This window comes from Heterodontus francisci, chromosome 20, assembly GCF_036365525.1.
Source record: "Heterodontus francisci isolate sHetFra1 chromosome 20, sHetFra1.hap1, whole genome shotgun sequence".
Lineage (NCBI taxonomy): Eukaryota > Metazoa > Chordata > Chondrichthyes > Heterodontiformes > Heterodontidae > Heterodontus > Heterodontus francisci.
This window is the reverse complement of record NC_090390.1, coordinates 955,160-968,573: the sequence shown is the minus strand read 5'-3', so window position 1 is coordinate 968,573 and position 13,414 is coordinate 955,160.

The window sequence follows — 13,414 nt, the reverse complement described above, 5'->3', positions numbered from 1 at the left end:
TTGTTACTGGGTGTCAGTGTATGTCTTTGCTACTTGGTGTAAGTGTGTGTCTGTGTTACTGGGTATCAGTGTCTGTCTTTGTTACTTGGTGTAAGTTTGTGTCTGTGTTACTGGGTATCAGTGTATGTCTTTGTTACTTGGTTTCAGTGTGTGTCCGTGTTACTGGGTATCAGTGTATTTCTTTGTGACTTGGTTTCAGTGTATGTTTTTGTGACTCGGTGTCAGTGTATGTCTTTGTTACTGGCTGTCAGTGTGTGTCTGTGTTACTTGGTGTCAGTGTATGTCTTTGGTACTTGGTGTCAGTGTGTGTCTGTGATACTGGGTATCCGTGTAAGACTTTGTGACTTGTTATCAGTGTATGTATTTGTTACTTGGTGTCAGTGTGTGTCTGTGTTACTTGGTGTCAGTGTATGGCTTTGTTACTTGGTGTAAGTGTGTGTCTGTGTTACTGGGTATCAGTGTATGTCTTTGTTACTTTGTGTCAGTGTATGTCCAAATACTTGGTGTAAGTGTTTGTCTTTGTTATTTGGTGTAATTGTCTGCCTTTGTTACTTGGTGTCAGTATATGTCTGTGTTACTTGGTGTAAGTGTGTGTCTTTGTTACTTGGTGTAAGTGTCTGTCTTTGTTACTTGGTGTCAGTGTATGTCTTTGTTACTTGGTGTCAGTGTATGTCTGTGTTACTTGGTGCAAGTGTGTCTCTGTGTTACAGGGTATCAGGGTATGTCTTTGTGACTTCGTGTCACTGTATGTCTTTGTTACTGGGTGTCTGTGTGTGTCTTTGTGACCTGGTGCTAGTGTATGACTTTGTTACTTGGTGTAAGTTTGTGTCTGTGTTACTGGGTATCAGTGTATGTCCTTGTTACTTGGTGTCAGTGTCTGTCTGTGTTACGTGGTGTAACTGTGTGTCTTTGTTACTTGGTGTAAGTGTATGCCTTTGTTACTTCTTGTCAGTGTATGTCTTTGTTACTTGGTGTCAGTGTATGTCTGTGTTACTTGGTGTAAGTGTATGCATTTGTTACTTGGTGTCAGTGTGTGTCTGTGTTTCTGGGTATCAGTGTATGTCTTTGTGACTTGGTGTCAGTGTATGTCTGTGTTATTTGGTGTAAGTGTGTGTCTGAGTTACTGGGTGTCAGTGTATGTCTTTGTTACTTGGTGTCAGTGTATGTCTGTGTTACTTGGTGTAAGTGTGTGTCTGTGTTACTGGGTGTCAGTATATGTCTGTGTTACTTGGTGTGCGTGTGTGTCTGTGTTACTGGAAGTCAGTGTGTGTCTTTATTACCGGGTCTCAGTGTACGTCTTTGTCAATTGGTGTAAGTGTGTGTCTGTGTTACTGGGTGTCAGTGTATGTCATTGTTACTGGGTCTCAGTGGATGTCTTTGTTAATTGATGTAAGTGTGTGTCTGTGTTACTGGGTATCAGTGTCTGTCTTTGTTATTTGGTGTAAGTGTGTGTCTGTGTTACTGGGTATCAGTGTCTCTCTTTGTTACTTGGTGTCAGTGTATGTCTGTGTTACTTGGTGTAAGTGTGTGTCTGTGTTACTGGATATCAGTGTATGTCATTGTTACTGGGTCTCAGTGTATGTCTTTGTTAATTGGTGTAAGTGTATGTCTGTGTTACTGGGTATCAGTGTCTGTCTTTGTTACTTGGTGTAAGTGTGTGTCTGTGTTACTGGGTATCAGTGTCTGTCCTTGTTACTTGGTGTCAGTGTATGTCTGTGTTACTTGGTGTAAGTGTGTGTCTGTGTTACTGGGTATCAGTGTATGTCTTTGTGACTTGGTGTCAGTGTATGTCTTTGTTACTGGGTGTCAGTGTGTGTTTTTGTGACTTGGTATCAGTGTATGTCTTTGTGATATGGTGTCAGTGTATGTCTTTGTTACTGGGTGTCAGTGTGTATCTGTGTTACTTGGTGTCAGTGTATGTCTTTGTTACTGTGTATCAGTGGTTCTCTGTGTCACTGGGTGTCAGTGTGTGTTTGTTTGTGCTACTGAGTGTCAGTGTGTGTCTGTGACACTAGGTGTCAGTATTTAGTTTAGTTTAGAGATACAGCACTTAAACAGGCCCTTCGGCCCACCGAGTCTGTGCGGACCATCAACCACACATTTATACTAATCCTACACTAATCCCGTATTTCAATCACATCCCCACCTGTCCCTATATATTTCCCTACCAACTACCTATACTAGGGGCAATTAATGATGGCCAATTAACCTATCAACCTGCAAGTTTTTGGCATGTTGGAGGAAACCGCAGCACCCTGTGGAAACTCACGCAGACACAGGGAGAACTTGCAAACTCCGCACAGGCAGTACCCAGAATCGAACCCGGAACCCTGGAGCTGTGAGGCTGCGGTGCTAAACACTGCACCAATGTGCGCCAGCACCACCCCCCCCCCCCCCCCAGTGTGTGCCTGCGTTACTGGGTATCAGTGTATGTCTTTGTTACTTGGTGTCAGTGTATGTCTTTGTTACTTGGTTTAAGTGTATGTCTTTGTTACTTGGTGTCCGTATATGTCTTTGTTACTTGGTATCCGTGTGTGTCTGTGTTACTGGGTGTCAGTGTGTGTCTGTGTTACTTGGTGTAAGTGTTTGTCTTTGTTACTTAGTGTCAGTGTGTGTCTGTGTTACTGGGTGTCGGTGTATGTCTTTGTTACTTGGTGTCAGTGTATGTCTGTCTTACTTGGTGTAAGTGTGTGTCTGTGTTACTGGGTATCAGTCTATGTCTTTGTGACTTGGTGTCAGTGTATGTCTTTGTTACTGCGTGTCAGTGTGTGTCTTTGTGACTTGGTGTCAGTGTATGTCTTTGTTACATGGTGTAAGTGTGTGTCTGTGTTACTGGGTATCAGTGCATGTCTTTGTTGCTTGGTGTCAGTGTATGTCAAAATACTTGGTGTAAGTATATGTCTTTGTTACTTGGTGTAATTGTCTGTCTTTGTTACTTGGTGTCAGTGTATGTCTGTGTTACTTGGTGTAAGTGTGTGTCTTTGTGACTTGGTGTAAGTGTATGTCTTTGTTTCTTGGTGTCAGTGTATGACTTTGTTACTTGGTGTCAGTGTATGTCTGTGTTACTTGGTGTAAGTGTGTGCCTGTGTTACTGGGTACCAGTTTGAGTCTGTGTTACTTGGTGTCCGTGTGTGTCTGTGTTACTGGGTGTCAGTGTATGTCTTTGTTATTGGGTCTCAGTGTATGTCTTTGTTAATTGGTGTAAGTGTGTGACTGTGCTACTGGGTATCAGTGTATGTCTGTGTTACTTGGTGTAAGTGTGTGTCTGTGTTACTGCGTATAAGTGTATGTCTTTGTTACTTGGTGTCAGTGTATGTCTGTGTTACTTGGTGTAAGTGTGTGTCTGTGTTACTGGGTATCAGTGTATGTCTTTGTGACTTGGTGTCAGTGTATGTCTTTGCTACTGGGTGTCAGTGTGTGTCTTTGTGACTTGGTGTCAGTGTATGTCTTTGTTACCTGGTGTAAGTGTATGTCTGTGTTACTGGGTATCAGTGTATGTCTTTGTTACTTGGAGTCAGTGCATGTCAAAATAATTGGTGTAAGTGTATGTCTTTGTTACTTGGTGTAAGTGTGTGTCTGTGTTACTGGGTATCAGTGTATGTCTTTGTGACTTGGTATAAGTGTTTTTGTGTTACTTGGTGTAAGTGTGTGTCTGTGTTACTTGGTGTCAGTGTGTGTCTTTGTTACTTGGTGTCAGTGCATGTCTGCGTCACTTGGTGTCAGTGTGTTTGTTTGTGTTACTGGGTGTCAGTGTGTGACTGTGTTACTTGGTGTAAGTGTGTGTCTTTGTTACTTGGTGTCCGTGTGTGTCTGTGTTACTGGATATCAGTGTATGTCTGTGTAACTGGTGGTCAGTGTGTGTCTGTGTGACTGGGTTCAGTGTGTGTTTCTTACTGGGTGTCAGTGTGTGTCTGTGTTACTTGGTGTAAGTGTGTGTCTGTGTTACTGGGTGTCAGTGTATGTCTGTGTTACTTGGTGTGCGTGTGTGTCTGTGTTACTGGAAGTCAGTGTATGTCTTTATTACTGGGTCTCAGTGTACGTCTTTGTCAATTGGTGTAGGTGTGTGTCTGTGTTACTGGGTGTCAGTGTATGTCATTGTTACTGGGTCTCAGTGGATGTCTTTGTTAATTGGTGTAAGTGTGTGTCTGTGTTACTGGGTATCAGTGTCTGTCTTTGTTACTTGGTGTAAGTGTGTGTCTGTGTTACTGGATATCAGTGTCTGTCTTTGTTACTTGGTGTCAGTGTATGTCTGTGTTACTTGGTGTAAGTGTGTGTCTGTGTTACTGGGTATCAGTGTATGTCTTTGTGACTTGGTGTCAGTGTATGTCTTTGTTACTTGGTGTCCGTGTGTGTCTGTGTTACTGGGTGTCAGTGTATGTCATTGTTACTGGGTCTCAGTGTATGTCTTTGTTAATTGGTTTAAGTGTGTGTCTGTGTTACTGGGTATCAGTGTCTGTCTTTGTTACTTGGTGTAAGTGTGTGTCTGTGTTACTGGGTATCAGTGTCTGTCCTTGTTACTTGGTGTCAGTGTATGTCTGTGTTACTTGGTGTAAGTGTGTGTCTGTGTTACTGGGTATCAGTGTATGTCTTTGTGACTTGGTATAAGTGTGTTTGTGTTACTTGGTGTAAGTGTGTGTCTGTGTTACTTGGTTTCAGTGTGTGTCTTTGTTACTTGGTGTCAGTGTATGTCTGCGTCACTTGGTGTCAGTGTGTTTGTTTGTGTTACTGGGTGTCAGTGTGTGACTGTGTTACTTGGTGTAAGTGTGTGTCTTTGTTACTTGGTGTCCGTGTGTGTCTGTGTTACTGGGTGTCAGTGTATGTCTTTGTTACTTGGTGTCAGTGTATGTCTTTGTTACTTGGTGTCAGTGTATGTCTTTGATACTTGGTGTAATTGTGTGTCTGTGCAACTGGATATCAGTGTATGTCTGTGTTACTGGTGGTCAGTGTGTGTCTGCGTTACTGGGTTCAGTGTGTGTTTCTAACTGGGTGTCAGTGTGTGTCTGTGTTACTTGGTGTAAGTGTGTGTCTGTGTTACTGGGTGTCAGTGTATGTCTGTGTTTCTTGGTGTGCGTGTGTGTCTCTGTTACTGGAAGTCTGTGTATGTCTTTATTACTGGGTCTCAGTGTACGTCATTGTCAATTGGTGTAAGAGTGTGTCTGTGTTACTGGTGGTCAGTGTGTGTCTGTGTTACTGGGTTCAGTGTGTGTTTCTAACTGGGTGTCAGTGTATGTCTTTGTGACTTGGTGTCAGGGTATGTCTTTTTTATTGGGTGTCAGTGTGTGTCTGTGTTACCTGGTGTCAGTGTCTGTATTTGTTACTGTGTATCAGTGTTTCTCTGTGTTAATGTGTGTCAGTGTGTGTTTGTTTGTGTTACTGGGTATCAGTGTCTGTCTTTGTTACTTGGTGTAAGTGTGTGTCTGTGTTACTGGATATCAGTGTCTGTCTTTGTTACTTGGTGTCATTGTATGTCTGTGTTACTTGGTGTAAGTGTGTGTCTGTGTTACTGGGTATCATGTATGTCTTTGTTACTTGGTGTCAGTGTATGTCAAAATACTTGGTGGAAGTGGGTGTTTTTGTTTCTTGGTGTAAGTGTGTGTCTTTGTTACTTGGTGTAATTGTCTGTCTTTGTTACTTGGTGTCAGTGTAAGTCTTTGTTACTTGGTGTAAGTGTGTGTCTGTGTTACTTGGTGTCAGTGTGTGTCTTTGTTACTTGGTGTAAGTGTGTGTCTGTGTTACTTGGTATCAGTGTATGTCTTTGTGACTTGATGTCAGTGTATGTCTTTGTTACTGGGTGTAAGTGTGTGACTGTGTTTCTTGGTGTCAGTATATGTCTTTGTTACTGTTTATTAGGGTTTCTCTGTGTTACTGGGTGTCAGTGTGTGTTTGTTTGTGTGACTGGGTGTCAGTCTATGTCTTTGTTACTTGGTGTAAGTGTGTGTCTGTGTTACTGGGTATCAGTGTCTGTCTTTGTTACATGGTGTAAGTGTGTGTCTTTGTTACTTGGTGTAAGTGTATGTCTTTGTTACTTGGTGTAAGTGTATGTCTTTGTTACTTGGTGTCAATGTATGCCAGTGTTACTTGGTGTTAGTGTATGTCTTTGTTACTTGGTTTAAGTGTGTGTCTGTGTTACTGGGTGTCAGTGTATGCCTGTGTTACTTGGTGTTAGTGTATGTCTTTGTTACTTGGTTTAAGTGTGCGTCTGTGTTACTTGGTGTAAATGTGTGTCTGTGTTCCTGGGTATCAGTGTATGTCTTTGTTACTTGGTGTCAGGGTATATCTGTGTTACTTGGTGTAAGTGTTTGTCTGTGTTACTGGGTATCAGTGTGTGTCTTTGTAACTTGGTGTCAGTGTATGTCTGTGTTACTTGGTGTAAGTGTGTGTCTGTGTTTCTGGGTGTCAGTGTGTGTCTGTGTTACTTGGTGTAAGTGTGTGTCTTTGTTACTTGGTGTCCGTGTGTGTCTGTGTTCCTGGGAGTCATTGTATGTCTTTGTTACTGGGTGTCAGTTTATTTCTTTGTTACTTGGTGTAAGTGTGTGTCTGTGTTACTGGGTATCAGTGTATGTCTTTGTTACTTGGTGTCAGTGTATGTCTGTGTTACTTGGTGTAAGTGTGTGTCTGTGTTACTGGGTGTCAGTGTGTGTCTGTGTTACTTGGTGTAAGTGCGTGTCTTTGTTACTTGGTGTCCGTGTGTGTCTGTGTTCCTGGGTGCCATTGCATGTCTTTGTTACTTGGTGTTCGTGTATATCTGTGTTACTTGGTGTAAGTGTGTGTCTTTGTTACTTGGTGTCAGTGTATGTCTTTGTTACTTGGTTTAAGTGTGTGTCTGTGTTGCTTGGTGTAAGTGTGTGTCTGTGTTACTGGGTGTCAGTGTGTGTCTGTGTTACTTGGTGTAAGTGTGTGTCTTTGTTACTTGGTGACCGTGTGTGTCTGTTTTACTGGGTGTCAGCTTATGTCTTTGTTACTGGGTGTCAGTGTACGTCTTTGTTACTTGGTGTAATTGTGTGTCTGTGTTACACGGTATCAGTGTATGTCTTTGTTACTTGGTGTCAGTGTATGTCTTTGTTACTTGGTGTCAGTGTATATCTGTGTTACTTGGTGTAAGTGTGTGTCTTTGTTACTTGGTGTAAGTGTATGTCTTTGTTACTTGGTTTAAGTGTGTGTCTGTGTTACTTGGTGTAAGTGTATGTCTTTGTTACTTGGTGTCAGTGTATGTCTTTGTTACTTGGTGTCCGTGTGTGTCTGTGTTACTGGGTATCAGTGTATTTCTTTGTTACTGGGTGTCAGTGTGTGTCTGTTTTACTGGGTGTCAGTGACACTAGGTGTCAGTATTTAGTTTAGTTTAGAGATACAGCACTTAAACAGGCTCTTCGGCCCACCGAGTCTGTGCAGACCATCAACCACCCATTTATACTAATCCTACACTAATCCCGTATTCCTATCACTTCCCCACCTATCCCTATATATTTCCCTACCACCTACTTATACTAGGGGCAATTTATAATGGCCAATTAACCTATCAACCTGCAAGTCTTTGGCATGTGGGATGAAACCGGAGCACCCGGAGGAAACACACGCAGACACAGGGAGAACTTGCAAACTCCGCACAGGCAGTACACAGAATCGAACCCGGGTCCCTGGAGCTGTGAGGCTGCGGTGCTAACCACTGCGCCATTGTGCGCCCCCCCCCCCCCCCCCCCACCGCAGTGTGTGCCTTTGTTACTTGGTGTCAGTGTGTGTCTGTGTTACTGGGCATCAGTGTATGTCTTTGTGACTTGGTGTCAGTGTATGTCTTTTTTACTGGGTGTCAGTGTGTCTCCGTGTTACTGGGTGTTACTGTGTGTTTGTTTGTGTTACTGGGTGTCTGTTTATGTCTTTGTGAATTGGCATCAGTGTATGTCTTTGTTACTGGGTGTCAGTGTGTGTCTGTGCTACTTGGTGTAAGTGTGTGTCTTTGTTACTTGGTGTCCGTGTGTGTCTGTGTTACTGGGTGTCAGTGTATGTCTTTGTTACTTGGTGTCAGTGTATGTCTTTGTTACTTGGTGTTAGTGTGTGTCTGTGTTACTGGGTATCAGTGTCTGTATTTGTTACTTGGTGTTAGAGTGTGTCTGTGTTACAGGGTATCAGTGCATGTCTTTGTTACTTGGTGTCATTGTATGTCTGTGTTACTTGGTGTAAGTGTGTGTCTGTGTTACTGGGTATCATGTATGTCTTTGTTACTTGGTGTCAGTGTATGTCAAAATACTTGGTGGAAGTGGGTGTTTTTGTTTCTTGGTGTAAGTGTGTGTCTTTGTTACTTGGTGTAATTGTCTGTCTTTGTTACTTGGTGTCAGTGTAAGTCTTTGTTACTTGGTGTAAGTGTGTGTCTGTGTTACTTGGTGTCAGTGTGTGTCTTTGTTACTTGGTGTAAGTGTGTGTCTGTGTTACTTGGTATCAGTGTATGTCTTTGTGACTTGATGTCAGTGTATGTCTTTGTTACTGGGTGTAAGTGTGTGACTGTGTTTCTTGGTGTCAAGTATATGTCTTTGTTACTGTTTATTAGGGTTTCTCTGTGTTACTGGGTGTCAGTGTGTGTTTGTTTGTGTGACTGGGTGTCAGTCTATGTCTTTGTTACTTGGTGTAAGTGTGTGTCTGTGTTACTGGGTATCAGTGTCTGTCTTTGTTACATGGTGTAAGTGTGTGTCTTTGTTACTTGGTGTAAGTGTATGTCTTTGTTACTTGGTGTAAGTGTATGTCTTTGTTACTTGGTGTCAATGTATGCCAGTGTTACTTGGTGTTAGTGTATGTCTTTGTTACTTGGTTTAAGTGTGTGTCTGTGTTACTGGGTGTCAGTGTGTGTCTTTGTAACTTGGTGTCAGTGTATGTCTGTGTTATTTGGTGTAAGTGTGTGTCTGTGTTTCTGGGTGTCTGTGTGTGTCTGTGTTACTTGGTGTAAGTGTGTGTCTTTGTTACTTGGTGTCCGTGTGTGTCTGTGTTCCTGGGAGTCAGTGCATGTCTTTGCTACTGGGTGTCAGTGTATGTCTTTGTTTCTTGGTGTAAGTGTGTGTCTGTGTTACTGGGTATCAGTGTATGTCTTTGTTACTTGGTGTCAGTGTATGTCTGTGTTACTTGGTGTAAGTGTGTGTCTGTGTTACTGGGTTTCAGTGTGTGTCTGTGTTACTTGGTGTAATTGCGTGTCTTTGTTACTTGGTGCCCGTGTGTGTCTGTGTTACTGGGTGTCATTGCATGTCTTTGTTACTGGGTGTCATTGCATGTCTTTGTTACTTGGTGTCAGTGTATATCTGTGTTACTTGGTGTAAGTGTGTATCTTTGTTACTTGGTGTAAGTGTGTATCTTTGTTACTTGGTTTAAGTGTGTGTCTGTGTTACTTGGTGTAATTGTTTGTCTGTGTTACTGGGTATCAGTGTATGTCTTTGTTACTTGGTGTCAGTGTATGTCTGTGTTGCTTGGTGTAAGTGTGTGTCTGTGTTACTGGGTGTCAGTGTGTGTCTGTGTTACTTGGTGTAAGTGTGTGTCTTTGTTACTTGGTGTCCGTGTGTGTCTGTGTTACTGGGTGTCAGTGTATGTCTGTGTTACTTGGTGTAAGTGTATGTCTCTGTTGCTGGGTATCAGTGTGTGTCTTTGTAACTTGTATCAATGTCTGTCTTTGTTACTGGTTGTCAATGTGTGTCTTTGTGACTTGGTGTCAGTGTATGTCTTTGTTACTTGGTGTAAGTGTGTGTCTCTGTTACTGGGTATCAGTGTATGTCTTTGTTACTTGGTGTCAGTGTATGTCAAATTACTTGGTGTAAGTGTATGTCTTTGTTACTTGGTGTAATTGTCTGTCTTTGTTACTTGGTGTAAGTGTATGTCTTTGTTACTTGGTGTCAGGTTATGTCTTTGTTACTTGGTGTCAGTGTATGTCTGTGTTACTTGGTGTAAGTGTGTGTCTTTGTTACTTGGTGTAAGTGTACGTCTTTGTTACTTGGTGACAGTGTATGTCTTTGTTACTTGGTGTCAGTGTATGTCTGTGTTACTGGGTATCAGTGTACGTCTTTGTGACTTGTTATCAGTGTATGTCTTTGTTACTGGGTGTCAGTGTGTGTCTGTGTTCCTGGGTATCAGTGTATGTCTTTGTGACTTGGTGTCAGTGTATGTCTTTGTTACTGGGTGTCAGTGTGTGTCTTTGTGACTTGGTGTCAGTGTATGTCTGTGTTGCTGATTATTAGTGTTTCTCTGTGTTCCTGGGTGTCAGTGTGTGTTTGTTTGTGTTACTGGGTGTCAGTGTATGTCTTTGTTACTTGGTGTAAGTGTGTGTCTGTGTTACTGGGTATCAGTGTCTGTCTTTGTTACTTGGTGTAAGTGTGTGTCTTTGTTACTTGGTGTATTTGTATGTCTTTGTTACTTGGTGTAAGTGTGTGTCTGTGTTACTTGGTGTAAGTGTGTGTCTGTGCTACTGGGTATCAGTGTATTTCTTTGTTACTTGGTGTCAGTGTATGTCTGTGTTAGTTGTTGTAACTGTGTTTCTGTGTTACTGGGTATCAGTGTATGTCTTTGTTACTTGGTGTCAGTGTATGTCTGTGTTACTTGGTTTAAGTGTGTCTGTGTTACTTGGTGTAAGTGTGTGTCTTTGTTACTTGGTGTCCGTGTGTGTCTGTGTTACTGGGTGTCAGTGCATGTCTTTGTTAATTGGTGTCAGTGTATATCTTTGTTACTTGGTGTAAGTGTGTGTCTTTGCTACTTGGTGTAATTGTATGTCTTTGTTACTTGGTGTAAGTGTGTGTCTGTGTTACTTGGTATAACTGTATGTCTGTGTTGCTGGGTATCAGTGTATGTCTTTGTTACTTGGTGTCAGTGTATGTCTGTGTTAGTTGGTGTAAGTGTGTTTCTGTGTTACTGGGTATCAGTGTATGTCTTTGTTACTTGGTGTCAGTGTATGTCTGTGTTACTTGGTGTAAGTGTGTGTCTGTGTTACTTGGTGTAAGTGTGTGTCTTTGTTACTTGGTGTCCGTGTGTGCCTGTGTTACTGGGTGTCAGTGCATGTCTTTGTTACTTGGTGTCAGTGTATATCTTTGTTACTTGGTGTAAGTGTGTGTCTTTGCTACTTGGAGTAATTGTATGTCTTTGTTACTTGGTGTAAGTGTGTGTCTGTGTTACTTGGTGCAAGTGTGTGTCTTTGTTCCTGGGTATCAGTGTATGTCTTTGTTACTTGGTGTCAGTGCATGTCTGTGTGACTTGGTGTAAGTGTGTGTCTGTGTTACTGGGTATCAGTGTATGTCTTTGTTACTTGGAGTCATTGTATGTCGGTGTTGCTTGGTGTAAGTGTGTGCCTGTGTTACTGGGTGTCAGTGTGTGTTTGTTTGTGTGACTGGGTGTCAGTGTATGTCTTTGTTACTTGGTGTAAGAGTGTGTCTGTGTTACTGGGTATCAGTGTCTGTCTTTGTTACTTGGTGTAAGTGTGTGTCTTTGTTACTTGGTGTAAGTGTATGTCTTTGTTACTTGGTGTAAGTGTATGTCTTTGTTACTTGGTGTCAGTGTATGCCTGTGTTACTTGGTGTTAGTGTATGTCTTTGTTACTTGGTTTAAGTGTGCGTCTGTGTTACTTGGTGTAAATGTGTGTCTGTGTTCCTGGGTATCAGTGTATGTCTTTGTTACTTGGTGTCAGGGTATGTCTGTGTTACTTGGTGTAAGTGTTTGTCTGTGTTACTGGGTATCAGTGTGTGTCTTTGTAACTTGGTGTCAGTGTATGTCTGTGTTACTTGGTGTAAGTGTGTGTCTGTGTTTCTGGGTGTCAGTGTGTGTCTGTGTTACTTGGTGTAAGTGTGTGTCTTTGTTACTTGGTGTCCGTGTGTGTCTGTGTTCCTGGGAGTCATTGTATGTCTTTGTTACTGTGTGTCAGTGTATTTCTTTGTTACTTGGTGTAAGTGTGTGTCTGTGTTACTGGGTATCAGTCTATGTCTTTGTTACTTGGTGTCAGTGTATGTCTGTGTTACTTGGTGTAAGTGTGTGTCTGTGTTACTGGGTGTCAGTGTGTGTCTGTGTTACTTGGTGTAAGTGCGTGTCTTTGTTACTTGGTGTCCGTGTGTGTCTGTGTTACTGGGTGCCATTGCATGTCTTTGTTACTTGGTGTTCGTGTATATCTGTGTTACTTGGTGTAAGTGTGTGTCTTTGTTACTTGGTGTCAGTGTATGTCTTTGTTACTTGGTTTAAGTGTGTGTCTGTGTTGCTTGGTGTAAGTGTGTGTCTGTGTTACTTGGTGTAAGTGTATGTCTTTGTTACTTGGTGTCAGTGTATGTCTTTGTTACTTGGTGTCCGTGTGTGTCTGTGTTACTGGGTGTCATTGCATGTCTTTGTTACTTGGTGTCAGTGTATATCTGTGTTACTTGGTGTAAGTGTGTGTCTTTGTTACTTGGTGTAAGTGTATGTCTTTGTTACTTGGTTTAAGTGTGTGTCTGTGTTACTTGGTGTAAGTGTATGTCTGTGTTCCTGGGTATCAGTGTATGTCTTTGTTACTTGGTGTCAGTGTATGTCTTTGTTATTTGGTGCAATTGTTTGTCTGTGTTACTGGGTATCAGTGTCTGTCTTTGTTACTTGGTGTCAGGGTATGTCTGTGTTGCTTGGTGTCAGTGTGTGTCTGTGTTACTGGGTGTCAGTGTGTGTCTGTGTTACTTGATGTAAGAGTGTGTCTTTGTTACTTGGTGTCCGTGTGTGCCTGTGTTACTGTGTGTCAGTGTATGTCTTTGTTACTGGTTGTCAGTGTATGTCTATGTTAATTGGTGTCAGTGTGTGTCTGTGTTACTGGGTATCAGTGTCTGTCTTTGTTACTTGGTGTAAGTGTGTGTCTGTGTTACTGGGTATCAGTGAATGTCTTTGTTACTTGGTGTCAGTGTATGTCTTTGTTACTTGGTGTAAGTGTATGTCTGTGTTGCTGGGAATCTGTGTATGTCTTTGTAACTTGTATCAATGTCTGTCTTTGTTACTGGGTGTCAGTGTGTGTCTTTGTGACTTGGTGTCAGTGTATGTCAAATTACTTGGTGTAAGTGTATGTCTTTGTTACTTGGTGTAATTGTCTGTCTTTGTTACTTGGTGTAAGTGTGTGTCTTTGTTACTTGGTGTAAGTGTATGTCTTTGTTACCTGGTGACAGTGTATGTCTTTGCTACTTGGTGTCAGTGTGTGTCTGTGTTACTGGGTATCAGTGTAAGTCTTTGTGACTTGTTATCAGTGTATGTCTTTGTTTCTGGGTGTCAGTGTGTGTCTGTCTTCCTGGGTATCAGTGTATGTCTTTGTGACTTGGTGTCAGTGTAGGTCTTTGTTACTGGGTGTCAGTGTATGTCTTTCTTACTTGGTGTAAGTGTGTGTCTGTGTTACTGGGTATCAGTGTCTGTCTTTGTTACTTGGTGTAAGTGTGTGTCTTTGTTACTTGGTGTAATTGTATGT